A 21,125-nucleotide genomic window follows, 5' to 3' on the forward strand; every position below is an offset into this window, starting at 1 on the left:
AATGAGGTTGTAGGAGTATGGGCCTTTTATATTGAGGGTAGTTTTGAGACTTCGTTCAGTAAAGCGCCAGACCAGTCGACTTGGTTAATGAACATTTGTTTCGAGAGATACACGTGTAAGGTTGAGCAGAGAGTGGGGCTATTTTTATGAGAATTTTGTTATAAGATTTTTTACTGATCCTAAAGTCCAGTTTTTATAATAAAAATAATTTATAAAAAAATATAATTTGAATTTATAATTTAAATAAATATTTTTTTATTTTAATTACTTTCTTCCAATCTTTATAAATTTATGTGATATTCAATTCTTATTTTTTTTTAAATATACATTTGATATAATAGTTAAAATTTAATAAAATTTTATAAAAATATAAATAACCTGATTTTTTGGTAAAAACAAATTCAATCCAATTCTTATATATATGATATTTATTCTTATTCCTAAACCTTTAAAATTATTAATATTTATTTAAAATATGAGGTTTTTATATGCTTAGCATATAATTTTTTGTTAAATATTTGCCCAAATATTTATTCTAAAATTATAAACGAGTCGAGCTAGCTCGCAATCCTATCATTATAGATGCTTTTTTTCATTAATATCACTATTTAAATGTAGAATTATTAATTTATTATTGATATTATTATCACTTACATGATTAAAGAGGAAAAGATTAATATTTTATTTTATACTTGGCAAGAATATATTTTAAAATTAATTTGCTAAGAATATTGATTATATTGGACTGTTTCCAAATAAAGAATCTCACTAGTAGATAGTAGAAGATAAATTGAACCTTATTTGGGAAGGTTGTCTTATTGCTCTATGTAGAAGGCCAATGAACCCAGAATAAGCAACACTAAGGGCTATGGATGGAAGCATGTTGCCATATGGAATGGGCTCTTACTGAATTGGGCTAGTGAGAATTGGCAGGAAATCTCCAGTACTGCTTCTACAATCCATCTTACTCTTACAAAGGTTCTATTATAAATCATTCAGGAGATTCCATCACTCCAGGTGAGCTTTTTAATTTTTTATGATAAAAATATATTATATCTTATTAACATACATCTTATACAATGCAGCGCATGATGAATAATTGAAGAGATTTGCTATAAAAATTGAGCTATTATGGGGGATACATAATAAAGGGGGTGGATAACTACATCAATCATCAATCATGTGTAGTTAGGGGTGTAAACGAGTAAAGTCGAGTCGAGGTTAGGCCCTTATCGAGCTTGACTTGTTAGATGGAAAGCGAGCTCGTCTCACTGTAAATGATCTCGAGCCGGCTCGCCAGCCATGCGAGGGAATTTTTAAATTTATGCGGGATTTTTAAAACTTAGACCAAATTTAAAAATATATCTATGAAATTTTTAACATTTAAATAAAATTTAGGTGATTTTATTATTATTATTTAATATTTAAATTTAATAAATTAAATAAAATTATTTTAAAAATATAAATATTTATTCGAGCCGGCTCAAGCTCGAACTCGAACTTGTTTACGATGTAGAGGATTATGATGATTACAATTTTACATTTGCCATTAACATTTTGACTTTCGATAAATATTCGATTGATGATGTTAAGTACAATGCTTAGTTTTAAGTTTTAATAAGTATATTCTTGACAACATTATATTTTGATTCCTAAAAAGAGTGTTTTATGCATATGTTATTTTACATGCTGATTGCATATTGGATTGTTTTATATATATAATTATTGCTTCAAATTTATGTTGTGTGGGTTGGTTGTATTGAAGCAATTCCAGCCTTTGGCTATCCAGCTTGGATTCTTTATGACGGCCTTGTGACTATCAACAAACTCGAAAAGACGGTTTATATCTATTATAGTGATGGTGGGAAGTCACTAATAAGTCACAAACATGTCAACCAATGAGTATTCATCGGATCATTGCAACCACATTTTCGTGACGAAATCATAATTGAATTTGTTATTACTAATTATATGTAGTCAAAAAAATAAGTTATAACTATTAAATTAACAATGTTTTTGAGTTGTTGCAAATATCTATTTTTTGTAAAAAAGTTTGACAATTTTAAAGTTGTTTAATGGATCTCAAAGCTACACTAATCTTATAGTGCATATCTGTATCTCATAGAACTTTCCATCTGATCTCTTGAAATTATTATATTGTCTAAACTCATTCTCACTATAATAATCATGTACATATCCACTAATATTAAATAAGAAAAGTACAATTAAAAATGAATTTAAGAAAAATTAGAAGAAAAAATCACCGAGCCATAACATAACAAATTCCTCATTTTTTAACAAAAACAACCACTCTACTCAGTAAAAAATAAAAACTGTCAAGAAATAAAAGCACAAAAAAAGACCTTGTTTGAGATGAATTTTTTGTTGTTTCTTAAAGTATATTTTTAGTACAAATATTTTAATTTTTATACTGAAAAAACTTATTTAAAAATCAGCAAAAAAGATGTCCCAAACGGCCTAAATAAAACACTTTTCCTATTGCACGGTAGGATCCCCTTAGCAACTTTGTTTTGTGTGAAAACTTATTCTGTACATTTTAGCACACATATCACATCTCTTAAGATGTGCAATTACTATTTACATCTTTACCCGTACATGTCTATGTTTCTTTTTGTACCCTCTTTGGCAATTCAATCAATTACATTTTCTTTCTCTCTAGCTCTCGGTTTGTCTTCGCCCAAGTCTCTCTTGGCTGCTCCTTCATGGTATCAATAGTCAACCATGGGGGACAAAGATTCATCTGCCTCCCTTTCTCCCTCTTCCTCTACTCTAGCCGCACCTCTGTTGATTTCTCCATCTCGGCACTGCTCAAATTCCTCATCTCCAACATCAAGATTCTCATCCCGCATCATCTCACCACCGACAACTATGCAATTTGGCGCATACAAATCCTTCAACAATTATCTGCAAATGGTTATGTCGACCACCTCACGGGAGCCACTCCTCTGCCTCCCAACCCAACGTCTCAAGATCCCAATCGATGGCATCGTGTGGACAACAACTTGATCTCCACCTTGTTCTCAACGATATCGCCTTCGATCCTTCCCTATGTCATCACGTCCACCACCGCTCAAGACGTCTGGATGGTTCTTGAGCGTCATCTTCAACCAACAAGTCGTTCTCGAGTAATCCAACTCAATAACGAACTACATCACATACAAATGAAGGATCTCACCATGCAACAATATCTTTCTCAAATAAAGAATATTGTTGAAAACATTGCTACATCCAGATAAAAAATCGATCCGAGAGATATTATTTTTCAAATTCTCAACGGACTCCCGTCAACCTATAATTCGTTCAAGACAGCCATACGCATCTCACCTCTTCCCACCGATCTTGACACACTATACTCACTACTCTACAGCGAGGAAATTCACATCCGCTGAGAACTTCTCAAAAACACGTCCACAAGATCGACTGCCATCGCCCTTTATGCCACCTCCTAGCACCAAACGCGTGGGCATAATCAAAAACATTTCTTCAAGAACAAGAAGTCAAGAACTCACCATCCAAACCTCACTCGCCCAGCAATCCGACCACGACTCCCACTAACACGAACACCTCGCATCCAACTTGCCAATATATGTGGTCAAACCGGCCCCATTGCCATAAATTACTGGCATATATGTAATTTTAAATATGATCATACCATATCCAATGGGCCACGAGCCAAGATAGCACAATCGACCCCTTATGCGACTCAAGATTGGATTCTTGACTCCGGCGCTTCCATATATTTGACTCTGGACATCTCTAACATCCAGCACCCGTTCGCTTATCAAGGGCATGAAATTATCTCCATTGCTAACATCTCTACATTACCCCAAACACAACTCCGGTCATGGTCTGCTTTCGTTATCGGACACTCCCCGTAAGCTTCGTCTGTGCAATCTACTTCATGTCACATCCCTTACTCACAATCTTTTATCTGTATCAAAATTAACTATCGATAACTTTGTTTCAATTTCTTTTTACGCTAATGGCTTTAAAATTAAGGATCTTCAGGACCATCGACCTCTTCTTCGTGGGCATCTTCTTAACGGCCTATATCAAATACGAATGGCTCCGGACAAACCTCCTAGAGCTCTTTGCACCGGCTTCACTCCTTCACAACTCTTGCATGCTCATCTTGGAAACCCGCACAAACCGTCTTCTTTCAATTCTTGCTAAGCACATTCTTGAATTTAGAAATGTATCTCTTTCATTTTTGTGTAACTCTTATAATGTGGCCAAGAGTCACAAGCTCTCTTTCAATAAAAAAGTGTTTTCATGTCCTCCTCTCCGTTCGAGCTCGTCGACTCGGACGTTTAGGGGCCGGCCCAACAACAATCTTTAGATGGGTTTCGTTACTACGTAGTTTTTTATTTTACACGTTTTCCTTGGATATATTTCATGCATTCCAAACAAGAGACATTCATGAAGTTTAAATTATTTTGCAGTCTCTTTCAAACACAATATTCCTCCACCCCCAAAATCTTTCGCTCCGACGGCGACGGCGAATTCACAAGCAACGCCTTCAAATCTTTTCTTCAAGAGCACGGTATCATCCAACAACTTAACTGTCCCCACACACCTGAACAAAAATGGTATAGCTGAGAGTAAACGCAAGCATCTCCTCGACCTCACTCGCACGCTCTTACACGCGTCCAATCTTCCAAATCAATTATAGGCCGAAGCTCTTTCAACATCTAACTACCTAATAAATCGGCTTCCTTCAAAATCTATCTCGCTGCAATCTACTTATAAAACCTTCATGACAAATTCCCCACCTATACTCACCTACGCACCTTCGGTTGCCTTTGCTACCCTTGGGTACAACCCTATACCTCTAACAAGTTCTCTCCTTGGTCTCACAAATGTATCTTCATAGGTTACTCCTCTAGCCACAAAGGATACAAATATTACAATCTTGACGCACACAAGATTCATATCGCTAGACACATTGTGTTTCATGAACACATTTTTTCCCTACAAATCTCCCCTTCCTACATCCACACCTACCACCCAATCCACTACCAACACCACTTCCCCTCTTCTCCTGGTTCCTACTTCAGTAGCCTCACACTCGGCCCCCTCATAAAACTCATCACCGAACACTCACCCTCCTACCCGTGAAACTCAACTTACCACATCCCTACCTATTCCCAGTCTTCCATCCCCTATGAGTCATGTGCCTCTATCCACTTCGTCTCTTCCTACCAATCCAATTCACCATATGCAAACTATATTGAAATCAGGAATTTCAAAACCTAAACACATTTTTACTCTTATCATCAACACTGCTCCTCAGTCTACTCAAACAATATATAATCAAGCGGCTAAATTCGAACACTGGTGTACTGCCATGGCAGAAGAATTCAACGCCCTTCAGAAAAAAGGGGCCTGGTCTCTTATTCCCACCCCTCCAAACAAGCATATTATTGGTTGCAAATGGACATTTAAAACCAAGCTGCTTCGGTGCTTCCTACAGGTCAAGTGGAACGCCACAAAGCTCGAAATTGTCATTTTAGGCTATGATAAAAAATTTGGAGGGAATTACAATGAAACTTTCATCCCGGTTGCAAAAATGCCAACCATCTGCATTCTTCTTATGATTACCCTCAATCGTCACTGGCTAATGCTTCAACTCGACGTCTCCAATGCCTTTATGCACGATAATCTTCCAGATGACATATACATGCGTCAACCTCCAGGCTTCGGGGACCCTCACTCACCAAACTCCATGTGCAAATTACATAAATAGCTCTACGATCTAAAGCAGACCCCTTGATAATGGTTCCAAAAAGCTCACTACTCATTTTTAATCAAAAATCATATTCAGATTTACCTACTAATATATGTGGATGATATCCTTGTCACAGGAAATGATCCATCTACTATTCAGTCACTTCTTAAGAAACCACACTCCTAATTAGCTCTCAAACAACTTGGCCAGATCTCCCTTTTTTTTCGGTATACATGTTCTTCAAACCACCGCGGGCTATTTTCTCATACAACAATATTACACATCCAAGCTGCTCCATGAGGTTGGCTTCGACGAGTGCAAGGAAACACCTACAACAATCGCTCCAATATCAAAACACAAATTCATCAACAATAAATTATTTCAAGATCCAACTCTTTATCGACGTCTTGTCGGATCTCTCCAATATCTCTTAATAACTCGCTTGGACATAGCCTTCGCTACAAATTGCCATGCTAGCATATGCAGCACCCCATAATTCAAGACTTCCAAGCTCTAAAATGTCTCCTACGCTACATAAAAGGCACTATGTCTTTCGGTCTACCCATCACCACGGGTGACTTACAACTCCAGACTTACACCGACGCATACTAGGCTTCAGATACTATTAATCGAAAGTTCATCTTTGGATTATGTATCTTCTTGGGCCCCAATCTCATTTATTGGTCAGTAAGGAAACAAGTCGTCGTCACTAAATCCTCAATAGAAGCTTAGTACAGGTCTCTATCCGTAGCTACCTCAAATGTCATCTAGCTCCGTCGCTTAGCTGCCGAACTACATTTAGAGCAATGGTCTCCGACAACTGTTCATTACAACAACATATCAGCTATAGCTCTCACCAAGAATCCTGTCTTCCATGCACAAACAAAACACATTGAGATCGACTACCACTTCATTCATCAACACATCTCCTCTGACGACATCTCTCTCACTCACATTCCGTCCAAAGATCAGATTGCAGACATTTTGACTAAGCCGTTTTCTTCTGCTTGCGTTAATGACCTTCATTCCAAATTAACCTTTCACTCCTCGAATGATTGAGTGAATTGTTAATTTGAGGGAGGGTGTTAGCACACGAATCACATCAATCTCTTAAGATGTGTCTTTACTATTTACATCTTTACATGTACAAGTCTATTTATTATTGTTCTAACCTCTTTGGCAATTCAATCAATTACATTTTCTTTCTCTCTCACTCTCGGTTTCGTCTCCGCACAAGTCTCTCTTGGCTGCTCCTTCAATGCGGACAACGGACGCCGTCTAGAGTCTAATTAGAGCGCGCCATGTCACCCTTTTGTTGTATATTGCAGCTGTGTACCGGGTGACGTGGCCCGTACTGATTCATCTCCGGACGGTCCGGTGTCCTCATAGAATAATCTCTCGTTTTGTGTATTCGTAGAAAACACTTATTCAATTAACAAAATAAAATAATAATTGAAGACATAATTATGATTTGGGAGATACATTTGTACAATAAAGGCAGTAAACAAGAAAATCATTCGCTTGAGGGCCTTAAAATTGATTTGGAAAATCACATAAGGCCTCTCATGAAGCTTAAGACATCTCCTCGTATAATTTACTAAATAGCAATGGCTCCAAAGCTTATAAAGTTGGATTTTCTGATATTACTATTTTATATGAACTTCAAAGAGTATAGCGTGGGCAGCATGATCAATTAAGAGAATGTTTGTAACTGCTGTAATTTTTTATAAAGTTTATTGTAAAATTATTGTGAAAAAAATAACTTAATTATTATGATTAAAAAATATTTTTTATAGCAAAAATTTATGAAAAATTGTGAGAAAATAATAATAAAGCACCAACCAAACCATATTATTGTTGCTATCGGAGAAGCAAAATAATGAGAAAATTATCCCTAATTAAAGTTGAAATTATAATGTTAAAATAAAGATTTATGTGCATATCAATTATGATATTCATATTAATGAGTATTGTCGCGGACTAGAATATACGCGGCGATAGAGTTAAAATACTTTCGTCTTAGCGTTGTACGAATATTCAGAACACAAACAGGAAAAGAAAAAAAACACCAAGATTTTTACATGGAAAATCAGAAAGAGGAAAAAAATCACGGGGCCATGCGCAGTTGAAGTAATTCCACTAGTGTTTGTTTGAAATACAGAGGCTGATTCGTCACACAAGTTATGACGATCAGATTACAAAGAGTTTCTTCTGAATTGAAATTCAGTTACAAAGTTATACAGAATTCCGGCGTCTCCCAAATATCCGGCAGAATTCCGGCGTATTCAGACTGTGGAAAGAACTCCGGCGGTGGTCAAGGAGGAGCTGATTATCCTCCTTCTCTTCTTCTCTTCTTCTCTTCTCTTTGCTTCCCTCCCCTCCTATGAGAAATGAGGGGTCTATTTATAGTTTTTCTGGAGTGACATAGCTTGTAAATAGGTGTGAGATCAGGGGCAAATAGGGAGTGGTCGAATGGACGGCCGATATTGAATCTTTCGATCGTGCATCGTTCGTTGGATATTTGAAGGCCTTAGTGATGTCGGAATTCGGCGATCTTGAGTTCGTTGGACTCGTCTAGTCGAGCCGCTCGATTCGACTATAAGCTCGTTAAAATCGGAGACTGTTTGGTAACTCAAATTGTGGTACGAGCTTTCCAACAGCACTTCGGGGGCTTGATTTGGGCTCAGATTGAGTTAAATTTTGTGTCGTTGGGTTTGTATTTCTGAGACGCTCAGTTTGACTATAAGCTCGTTGAAATCGGAGTTCAGGTGCTCTTGGATTTAATTTTTGAAGTTTTCGGGTTGGCTTTTGCCTCGAGATTCGTGCCCTATCAAGATAATTTCATGATGACGTATCAAGTATATAAATTATTTTATTTTAAATTATTAGCATCAGTCAAAGCATTTAATTCTTATTAATATGACATTTTCTAATTACTTTTTCAGTATATATAAGTGAATAATAGAGTCCAAATTTATCACTAGCATGAATTTATGCCTACATGCTATTATCTTTAATATTTTAATTAATATTATAGGGTTAACAATTATTAGTGAATCATCTTTAATTATAGGATATTAATGGGAGAATATGTGTGTAGAAATTTTTTAGAAGCGTTAAATTTGGTAAAAATTTTATTATGGTAAATTTTAAATATATTTAATTTGATTTGAGAGGAGTGGAAGATATGAAGAATAAATTAAAATTTATATTACAATTTATTAAAACAAATTTAAAAAAACTTCAAGATCTATTATAATAAAAAATTTTATCAATATATAAAAATATTAAAATAGCGTTTGGGATTGTCTACGCCATCGACGCCTACATTGTTAAAGCAGCTTCACGACCATTTCTTCATTTGCTTCTCACTCGCGGCATCGCTGAAGAAGCTTCTTCTCCTACGACGTTGTTCCTCTCCGATCGGAAGTCGCGATGGCAGTTCGGAGCGAATGCTTCTTTGCTTCTCGCTCGCGGTGTCGCTGAAGAAGCTTCTTCGGCTATGACGTTGTCCCTGTTAGATCGGAAGTCCCGATGGGAGTTCGCTGCGAAGGTAACAATATTTTTCTCCAATTCTCCTTGCGGGATTCTTCGACTACTTTCACCTTGCGCATTTTCTCAACTTACTCCATTTTCTTGTCTGTCGAAAGAGTTTTGAAAGAGTCGCGCCGCGTACGAGCTTTGGACAGAATTATGTTGAGATTCTTCGACTTCTTCCTTCTTGTAAGCATTATAATTTAATTTATTTCTTTTTGAAAAAAAGTGGGATAACAAAATTTTCGAGAACTACTTGTTAAAAGTTGATTTTCATCTCAAAAATTCTAAAAAATATTAAGAAATCACCGGCATAATAATACAATTGTTGCCAGCTAGAATATATGCGGCGATAGAATTAGAATTTTTCGTGTCAGTGTTATACGGATATCCAGCATACAAACATAAGAGAAATAAAACACCATGATTTTACGTGGAAAACCCTCGAAATGGAAAACCACGGGGTCACGCCCAATTCAAAGAATTCAACTAGTATTTGCTTAAATTACAAGAGATTGACTCGTCATTAAAATTTAGAAAGATCATATTACAATAATCAATTCTCAGGTTGAAATTTAGTTTCAACAGATATCATAATGTTGGCGTCAGTTGACAATCATATAGAAAATTGGTGTTTGTCGATTGTCGGACAGAGTTCTAGTGTTACTTGGAAGTTGAGCGGAACTCTGGCGTCACTTGGAGGTCGGCCGTAACTTCAGTGTCACTTGATGGTCGGACGGAACTCCAGCGTCACTTGGAGTTCGGGTGGAACTCCAGTGTCATTTGAAGGTCAGACGGAACTCAGGCGTCACTTGGAGTTCGGGTTGAACTCCAGCATCACTTGAAGGTTGGATGGAACTCTGACTCTTGGAGTTCGGGTGGAACTCCAACAGTGGTCGAGGAGTAGCTTCATCCTTTTCTTCTTCATTCTCTTCTCTTCTTCTTCTTCATTGGTCCCCCTCTTAAGGGAAATAAGGGGTTATTTGTAATTTTCTGAGAATGACATGATCAGTAAATAGGAGGAAGATCAGGGATAAGTTGGGAGTGAATTGAATGGACGACCGATGTTGAATCCCATGATCGTAGACTGTTTATCAGTCATTTGAAGGCTCTAATGATATCAGAATTCGACGATCTTGTGCTCATTGGATTCGTTTCGCCGAGCTGCTTGATTTGACTATAAGCATGGCATATTTGGAAACTATTTGGTAATCCAAATTATGGATTGAACCTTACAAATGCGCTTCGGATCTTTGATTTGAACTATTTTGGTCTCAAATTAAGTTGAATATAATTGGTGTCGTTGGGTTTATATTTTCGAAACGTTCAGTTCAACTATAAGTTTGCTAAAATTTGATTTCAGATGGTCCCAATTTTAATTTTTGAAGCTTCCAACTTGTTTTTTGCCTCGAGATTCGTGCCCAATCAGAAATTTTTTTTGATAATATATCATGAATGATTGCGATCTAAAAGCAAATTAAGCAATAGAGGGTGTTCTCTTTTTTATTCATCAAGCTAGAAGACTACTAATCATCTAATTAACAAAGAAAATTGTATGTTAGAAGTCAATTAGAATGACGTAAAAAACTTGAAAATTTGAGTATAAAATAAATAAAATTAGCTAGTAAAAGTAAAATATTTTCTTGCGTGGAATAAACTGGGGTGTGCATTATCATGATAAAATAAAAAAATTGAAACAAATCTTTCTTATTTGATTAATTTGCTTCGATTTTTTAAAGTATGATTTCAATAGTTCAATTGTTGTAAATTTTTTTTTTCTTTTGCAAATTGAACAAATAAGAAATTAAATCATATTAATTTCTTCAAATATTAAATTAATAAGACCATGTAAATAAACTATTGGGAAAATTAAGGCTTGGTTCGCTTCAGTGGTCATTATTGCACCAAAAGATAAAATACTTTTAGGATATTCCATTACATATTCGTCGTGATATGAGATAAATTTCATATTTTAAACATTGTTTCATGGCAACTGATGGAGCTCACATTGATGAATGCATCTCTGTGAAAGATCAAGTTGCTTTCATATGCCGACATTATAAACCTACTTGGAATATAATGATTGCATGTGATTTTGATATGTGCTTCATATTTGTCGTAATAAGATGTAAAGGTTCAGCTCATGATGCTCGTATTTTTCAATGCGTTGTGGTAGATCATAGATGTCATTTTCCTGCACCTTCACTAGGTAAGTTTTCTTAATACATGAATATTATATTATTGACATAATTTATATTGTCGTATGTAACAGAAATAGTAAAATTGTTAATAGTGAAATATTACTTAGTTGATGCCGCTATTTTGATTTGTACTTTGGAGTGAAATATTTAAGACACTTAAAATGTTAATAGTAACGACACATCAACTACCATACTATCATTCAAGTGGAAAGCATTTATTACAGTACATTGATACGTCGTAAAAAAATTATCTTAATTGGGCGCGAATCTCGATGCAAAATCAAGTTGGAAACTTCAAAATTTAATTCGGAGACCATACGGACTCCGATTTCAGCAAACTTATAGTTAAACTGAGCGTCTCAGAAATACGAACCCAACGACACCAAATTCGACTCAATCCGAGCCCAAATGGATCCAAATCAAGGACCCGAAGAACTATTGGAAGGTTCAAACGACAAATTGGATTACCAAACGGTTTCAAAACATAGCAAGTTTATAATCGAATCGAGCGGCTCGACGAGACGAATCCAACGAGCCCAAAATCACTGAATTCCGACATCATTAAGGCTTTCAAATGTCTAATGAACAGTGCATGATCAAGGGATTCAAACCCGGCCATTCATCCGACCACCACTCCCCATTTACCCTTGATCTCTCACCATTTACGGGCCATGCCACTCCAGAAATCTATAAATAGAGCTCCCTCTCCTCTTGAAAAGGGACCCCCGAAGCCTAAGGAAAAGAGAGAGAGATCGGAGATCGCTCTTTCTTCTTTGCCTCCTCGACCACCACCGACGCCCTGTGCTCCACCGGACCACCACTTGAGGCCCTCACCTTCGCCGGACCACCGCCTGCCGCCGTTGCTCCGCCGGACCACCACTTGAGGCCCTCACCTCCACCGGACCACCGCCTGACGCCGTTGCTCCGCCGGACCACCACTCCCTCACCTACGCCGGACCACCGCCTGACACCGTTGCTCCGTCGGACCACCACCTGAGGCCCGATCTTCTTCCGGACCACCACTTGTGGCCCTCAGCTCCGCCGGACCACCGCCTGACGCCGTTGCTCCACCGGACAACCATCTGAGGCCCTGACTTTTGCCGGACCACCACTTAAGGCCCGGACTCCGCCCGACCTCCATCACAAGAGAATGGTCTTTCAGACATCGGTCTCCTTCCAACAACAGTCTTTTAGACCCTGGTCTCCTGCCAACAACGGTCTTTCAGACCCTAGTCTCCTGCCGACTACGGTCCTCCCGACCTCCGTCGCCTACTACGATCACTCTGACCTCCATCACAGGACAACAGTCTTTCTGACCCCAGTCTCCTACCGACTACGATTCTCCCGACCTCCGTCACCTACTACGGTCACTCCGACCTCCATCAAAAGACAAATGGTCTTTCAGACCTCGGTCTCCTTCCAACAACGATCTTTCAGACTCGGGTCTCCTGCCAACAACGGTCTTTCAAACCCTGGTCTCCTGCCGACTACGGTCCTCCCGACCTCCATCACATGACAACAATTTTTTTGATCCCAGTCTCCTGCCGACTACGGTCCTCCCAACCTCCGTCGCCTATTACGGTCACTCCGACCTCCATCAAAAGGCAACGATCTTTCAGACCCCAGTCTCCTGCTGACTACGGTCCTTCTGACCTCTGTCCCTTGCCAACAATGACCCTTCCAACCAAACAAACTTGTCTATGTTGATTATTGTAACTCCCATAATGTAATATGTTCTATATGACGTACATTTGTAACATCAAGCTAAGGCCTTCTCCCTAAGAAGGGCCTCATTTGTAATCAACTACAAATACTAGTGGATTCATTCAAACTGGGCCAGGCCCCGTGTTTTTTTCCCCTTTTCAGTGGTTTTTCACGTAAAAACTCCGGTGTCTCTTATGAACGCTACACCCTTTCACTTATCTGATTGTGTGCTGGATCTTCGTACAATGCTAAGACGTTAAACTATATATTTATCTACCGCCGCGAATATTCCAGGACGCAACACACATAATTCTAATTTTCCAAAAATTATGAGGAAATTATTGCTCCCTTCGATCCATAGATTTGTAAGACTTGCTGAAATTTATGAGGAGCCTCTAGTGAAAGTTATTCTTTTACAGACACGTGAAAATTTTCTGCATCATTCCTCGTTGATTGGTATGAAATTAATATTGTTGAAAGTTAAACAGTCAATGAAACATTCGAGAAGCTCCGGGACATTGCTAAGGCATCAAATCTATTTGTTACCGTGCTGCAACGGTCCTTAATGTTTTTAATGAAACTACAAGTCTGGGCTACTGTCCTTGGCGACTTTATCTCCGAGGCCTTCTTAGAGCATCTTCAACCAAAAATCTCATTTTCCACTCCAAAATGCAATGAAATCAAAAAGTGCAATGATTCATCTCCAATCGAATGCCATTTTGCCCCCTAACCGGCGCTCTCTTCTTTCGCGCCTTTCTTCCGCAAGTTCGGTAGAGATCAAAAAATGACGCAGATGAATAGTGCGACGCCAATATCCCCGATCAAATGGCGGAGGAAAAGGCTTTCAGTTGCGACATTTGAGGGCTTCCATTCGGTTGTTTGCCAAACGGTTGGAGATGGTGTTAGGACGCTACAAAACCTGTAGAATTGAAATTTTTTTCGCTTCGACTTCATATAAAAATTAATAATTTTGCTTCTCCTAATATTTGATTTTCAACATATGAAATTGTTCGATGAATTATACTTTAAATATGATACAAGCATTCGGTCTAATAAGTTTTTCACTCTAAATTTTTATATTAATGTATATTAATATGTAAAATTTTCATCTATGACGCCTCATCGCCTCGCGTAACTTCAACGCCCGACAAAATTCTATTTCTTTACATTTTTGTTTGTTTTTCAACGCCTTCCAAACCGATGAAGATCCTGTAATTTAAAATTCATGGAGATTTTATTATCTTCAATGAAAGTTAATCAATATTTAAATTTTTTTTATATATATTTTGTTATTTTGTAAATTATATATGCTAAATCTTGATTCATGATTTATAATTTTAAATGAAAACAAATTCTGATTCTTAAATCTTAATACACGGATATGATATTATAAAGGAGAGTGTTTAAAAAAGGTATATATTCGTTAATTTGTCTATAGGAATTTAGAGAAATAAGTAATATATACTTAATTTCAGTATAAGAGCAATTTAGTTTTTTATGATTAAAATGTTAAAGATGATAACACAATCAAATCATTTATATCCATTTTTAAGTTTGCATAAGCATGCAAAAAATAATAAAACCAAATAACCAACAATTTATTTAAACAATATTTTCTAAAACTCTATTTTATCATTCACCACTTTTAAAATAATTTCTAAAAAAAGAATAGAGCAACTGAACAAGTCTGAATCGTGGACGAAAGCTAAATTCGTGAAAAGAGATACTTCAAGTTTATTTAGGAAGTAACGGATATGCCAAAAATTATGGTAAAGGGGGGGAAAAGAAAAAAAAAATTTTTTTGGAGAAATTAGGGGCCAAAGCCCATTTTATAGATTATAAAAAGCAGAAAGAATTACAGTAAAGAAAAGACTCCAGCAACTACCCTGACAAAACGGTAGGGGCAAGAGTAAAAGGAAAAACTTGTAAAGAGAAAAATAACTAGGATAAAATCCAAATAAAAAGTAAGGGGCTAAGGCCAAAAACTGGACTAAGAATGCTCAAAAAAGAAACGAGATTATCAGCAAGTGAATAGAACATCAATACTTTTGGTTGTTGCAGAAGACCGTCCAAGAAGAAGTTGGGATAGCCATTATTCATCATCATCTCAGCAAAATTGTTCGGGCGAGTAAAATTTGCAGCATAAGTTCCCTGGTTGCCAGCCAGAGCCATCCAGAGAGAACAAGGAAGACATAACCAAATCCAATAACCCCAACCAGTGAGGCAGAGAGACAAAGAACAAAAATTCCCCTTAAAAATCCCCCTCGACCCAGTTTTGCTAGGTATTGCTCGGTATTGGTAGATATTACTTGGGATTGCTCGGTATTAGTCTTGAAAGAGCGGTATTTCTCGTTATTGTCAAGCAATACCTAGCAATACACAAACATAGCAATCCGGGTTACGGTCCGGATCGGGTCGTCGGGCTGCGAGGGAAAGAGTAAAGGCAGGTAGAGATATTTTATTGACGTTCGGATGTAGAGCTACGACAAGTGACCTGAACTAAAAAAAGTTCATTTCTCTCCATCTTTCTTTCTCCTGTTTATCTCTATTTCCCATCTCTCTCTGCCGTCTTGCGGGAGAGTAATTATTATGTATGGACAAAAAACTGAAAATCCGGATATGTATGAGCAATACCAAATTTCAGATGACTTGACGGGTGATTATTAATCTGTGGTAGCGTCAGTTGACTTGACGTAATAATTGCTCCTGGCGGGATGGTATCGCGCTAAAGATTTTGGCGGTTTCCTTCGTTCACTGTTTCGTCCATGCTCCGTCTTAAAATTTCCCGCACACACGAAGTTTCTAGCGGCTTTGTAGTCGGACTGATGGACCGTTTACGATCTCTTTTTCATTCCTGCGTATTAAGTGTATAAAGATAATAAACAGATAAATAATTATCTCTTGCTTAGGTGGCGTTAGCTTATTGGTTCTTATACTTTCTACTGGCTTTATAATAACTTGTAATCCTCTGATATAGAGATTCAGAATAATAATATACAACTTCTTCTTCTTCCTCTTATTTCCACTCTCTTCTTGATCTGAGATCACTATTCTTGTTTCCTCATGGTATCAAGAGCTAGGCAATAAGAGACGGTTCAGAAATGAGCTCCGCTACATCAGATCCCGGAGAAAAATCAGAGATGGAGGAAATGGAAGACTCAACGATTCCATCCGCACTGAAGTTCGTCGTATCGAACTTGAAGACGATCGTCTCCATCCAGCTAGATGCCGACAACTATCCCGTATGGAAAGCACAAATTGAAAAAAAATTTCGTGCAAATGGGTTTGATCGATTTCTTTCTTCTTCTTTCTCGTCTCCGATCACGATTCCCTCTCAATCTGAAGGAACTTCCACTCAAACTCGCCAGCACAATCAATGGCTCCTAACGGACCAAAATCTTGTCGCTGCCCTCTGTTCTACGATATCTTCTAACAGTTTACCATATGTAGTTCATCTCGACTATACGACTGCAATATGGTCTATGCTTGAAACAATATTTCAATCTACAAATAGATCAAAAGTTATCCAGCTCAAGAATTCTCTTCACAATATGTCGCTCAAGAATCAATCCATAAGCCAATATCTATTTGAGATCAAGAAAATTGTTGATCAAATTTCGGCATCAGGCGCCACGGTGGATCATGAAGACATTATCCTATACATTCTCAACGGTCTACCACCGGCGTACCAGTCGTTCAAGACATCGATCCGTACGATGTTAACGCCTATCTCTCTGGATCAGCTCTATCCCCTGCTTCTTAGCGAAGAAGTGAACATTGCCTCTAACACTGCTCGTGCTGCCTCATTTCCGGATCCTCATTCGGCGCTATTCACTACTCGCGGCAGAGGCAGGAGGTCTCGAGGCAGAGCATCGACGAACAATACAACGACGTCTCGCTCCTCATCCAACTCTCAGGTGATATGTCAAATATGTGAAAAGAGGGGTCATTTGGCATCCAGTTGCTGGCACCGAGCAAACCTTGACTATGTCCCTAAACAACAACAATCGCAACCCAGAACCTTGGCGGCAAACTCAGAAAACTCCTACTCGGAATGGTTTCTTGACTCGGGTGCTACCAATCATCTCACCAACTCACTGGACAACTTGTCCATTGCCACACCGTATCAAGGCTCCGATACAGTGACTGTAGGTGATGGGAGATCGGTGAACATTGCTAACACCGGCAATGGACGCTTACCGTGTAAACAATCCAAATGTCATAAAATAGTTTTTGAAAATTCTAATAACCGTAGCAATGCTCTGTTATCGCTTATTCACTTTGATGTTTGGGGACTTGCTCCGGTCATCTCCAATCAAGGGTACCGATATTATGTGCTATTCGTGGATGATTTTTCAAGATTTTCTTGGATATTTCCTATGAAAGAAAAATCTGAAGTATTTGAGATCTTTGTTGATTTTAAAATAAAACTTGAAAAGAATACCATGCATACCATTAAAACCTTCAGGTCTGATGGTGGGACTGAGTTCGTCAATCACAAGTTCAATCAGTTCTTGGACAAGCACGGTATAGCTCGGCAACTCTCGTGCCCTTACACCCCAGAACAGAATGGGGTGGCAGAACGCAAGCACCGACATTTGATTGAAACAACAAGAACTCTCCTACAAACTGCTTCGGTCCCGTTCCAATACTGGTCAGATGCTGTTCTCACGACAACTTACTTAATAAATCGGTTACCTTCTTTCACTACCTCTCAAGTAACTCCGTTTGAATTATTTTTTAATTTCAAACCTATTTACAGTCACCTAAGAGTTTTTGGATGCGCATGTTTTCCATTATCTCCGAAACATAGCGTTCATAAACTCCAACCAAAGGCTCCTGTATGTGTGCTTCTTGGTTACTTTGATGTTTATAAAGGCTATAAATGTTTAGATATTTCAAACAACAAAATTACATTCTCTAGGCATATTTCTTTTGATGAAACTTTATTTCCGTTTCATAAACCGTTGGTGGCTAGCAATGAACACAGCTCTCCTACTTCACCCATAAATCCGAATTTGTTGCTTCTGCTCTCGGCATCTCAAGTAAGTCAGATTAATCATCCAACTCATACCTCTTGTAAGGATTCGTGTTACAGGGTCTGTCCTTCTCCTACACGGGCGACATCTCCTGCTCCACCACCCGTGCCTGAAGTAGTAAAACAGCCTACTCATCATATGGTAACAAGAAAGCAGACTGGTCATCTAAAACCCCCAGATCGTTTAAACCTGCTCCATTCTGTTACTTCCCCTCCAGAACTGGACACACCAACTTCATTTGCTCAAGCCTGCAAATCACCATAATGGAGAAATGCGATGGCTCAAGAGTTTCTAGCTCTCCAACGTCAGGGCACGTGGAGTCTTGTAGAACCAAAACCTGATTACTCCGATCCATTGTTGGCTGCAAGTGGACGTATCGCACAAAAGTTCGTGCAGATGGCTCAATCGAGAAATACAAAGCAAGGCTGGTAGCACTCAGAAACCATCAAGAGTTCGGACTGGACTATAACGAGACGTTTAGTCCGGTAGCCAAGGTAGCCAAACTACCAACCATACGCATTCTCCTGGCTGTAGCTCTTTACAACAACTGGACGGTAGATCAATTGGATGTCGCCAATGCGTTCCTCCACGGTACCTTAACCGAAGAGGTTTTCATGAGGCAGCCCCGCGAGTTTGAAGACTCCATGGCTCCTAATCATGTATGTAAACTTCACAAGGCCATCTATGGTCTCAAACAAGCGCCTCGCCAATGGTATAACATGTTTACTTCGTTCTTAACTTCAATTGGATTCTCCCATAGTAAATCGGATCCCTCCCTTCTTACTCTTAGAAATCAGCAAACAACTATATTTTTACTTGTTTATGTTGATGATATATTGATTACATGGAACAACAAAATTGCAATCAATTCGGTCATTAATCAACTCAGCATCCGATTCTCTATGAAGCATCTTGGTCCAGTTCATGATTTCCTTGGCATCCAAATAACTAAAACCAAGGACACCTACTTCTTATTTCAGCGGCAGTATGCCACATCTATACTTCAGCAAATGAACCTTGTTGACTGCAAACTGCTAGCCAACCCCACCTGCACCAAATTCCCGCCCTCATATCCTTCGAATTCATCACTGGATTCTCAGCTATATAGACGATCCACAGGATCGTTACAATATTTAACACTCACGCGACCGAACATTACGTATAGCGTAAATCAACTATCTCAACACATGCATGACCCTCAACCACAACACTTCTTCATGCTCAAACGTCTACTACGTTACATCAAAGGTACGCTTGCTTTTGGAATTCCCATTACAAAAACTAATCTCCATCTTAAATCATTTTCAGACGCTGATTGGGCCGGAGATCCGGATACAAGAAGATCGACGTCTGGATATTGTTCATTTCTTAGAGACACCATCATCTCTTGGACGGTCAAGAAACAACACACGGTTGCTCGGTCCTCCACAGAATCATAATATCGAGCGCTTGCTGCACTTACAACGGACATTATTTGGCTCCGAAGACTCCTATCTGAATTCAGGATTGATCAAACGGAACCCACAGAAATATTCTGTGATAACACATCAGCAATCGCTCTAGCAAACAATCCCGTTTTTCATGCAATAACAAAACACATAGAAATTGATCAGAAATACATTAGGGAACATCTTCAGCAAAACAACATTCGGCTTATTCCTATCAGCACTATTGATCAAACGGCGGACATCTTTACTAAAGCTCTATCAACACCAAGATTTATTACACTAAGGAACAAGCTAACTGTCTCTACCAACCCTTTAGCTTGCGGGGAAATATTAAGTGTATAAAGATAATAAATAAACAATTATCTCTTGCTTAGGTGACGTTAGCTTATTAGTTCTTATACTTTCCCTGGCTATATAATAACTTGTAATCCTCATATATAGAGATTCAGAATAATAGTATACAACTTCTTCTTCTTCCTCTTATTTCCGCTCTCTTCTTGATCTGAGATCACTGTTCTTGTTTCCACACTGCGTGAGGCGGACCTCTTCGTTCCTGTGAGGTAGAGCTTCCCTATTCGGAATCGCTGGTTCGCGTAGAGTAGAGCTTCGAGCGAGTCAATTGTCATTGCCTGTCTAGGGTTTGCTTTTCCTCTTCTGCATTTATTCGTTGCTGTTCTGCTTCTCGTGAAGTAGAGTTCTGAAAGAGTCCAAGCTTCTCCGCCTCCTCCTTCAACTTTGTTTCTGTCGGACGGAAGTGGCGCCGGGAGCTCGCCGCGAAGGTAACGGGATTTCTCCCCCTTTCACGCGCTTATTGGTCGGAATTCTTTTTCCCTCGCGCCAAGAATGCCTTGAATCCGCCTCACCGAAGGATTTCGTAAATCCGGGATTTACCAGAAAAGAGGGAAATTTCTTTCAACCGCAGCTTAGATTTACCGTGAGATTTGATTTTGCATTTCTAGCCGTTTGGCTGGATTTAGCTCAAATCCGCCACAAATCCAGCTTAAATCCTGCATCCAAACAGCCCCTCGGGGTTTTGATAGGATGGTGGAGGTACCCATTGTTGATTAAACAGGGGTGTAAGAGGAAGACTTTGAGCGATCTTAGTGGATTGAGATGCTATTGGAAGCTGATTGGTGCTTTGCAATTACTGTTGTTATTATTTTCATCTGGATGGGGAGGGCGTGATTTCAATTAATGGTGGAATTTCTTTGTTTGTTTTTGTTTTAACGAAATACAGAAGGGATTGGGATATGTCGATTAGAAGAATTTGGAGGAATTATTGTTTGATATTTTTATTGAAGTTCATTCCTGCCTTGCTACTTGATAATTAGTTCTCATATACGGATTGGAAGTCAAGGGAAGAAAAGAAAATCATGGATTTATACTTTTTGATTGGGATGTATAATAAAGAAAAGAAAATTGTTATTCCATTATTGATTAGTAGTTAAAT

General features: G+C 38.5%; 1 protein-coding gene across 1 annotated transcript in view; it reads left to right on the plus strand.

The window, feature by feature from the left end:
• The first annotated feature begins 20,112 nt into the window (after positions 1–20,112).
• Positions 20,113–21,125, plus strand: part of LOC110108211 — a 33,411-nt gene continuing 32,398 nt past the window's right edge. Inside the window, exon 1 of the mRNA XM_028700690.1 lies at positions 20,113–20,454. The gene's annotated coding sequence lies outside the window, so the exon portion shown is untranslated. The remainder of the gene's footprint in view (positions 20,455–21,125) is intronic.

This window comes from Dendrobium catenatum, unplaced genomic scaffold (assembly GCF_001605985.2).
Source record: "Dendrobium catenatum unplaced genomic scaffold, ASM160598v2 fragScaff_scaffold_1574, whole genome shotgun sequence".
NCBI lineage: Eukaryota > Viridiplantae > Streptophyta > Magnoliopsida > Asparagales > Orchidaceae > Dendrobium > Dendrobium catenatum.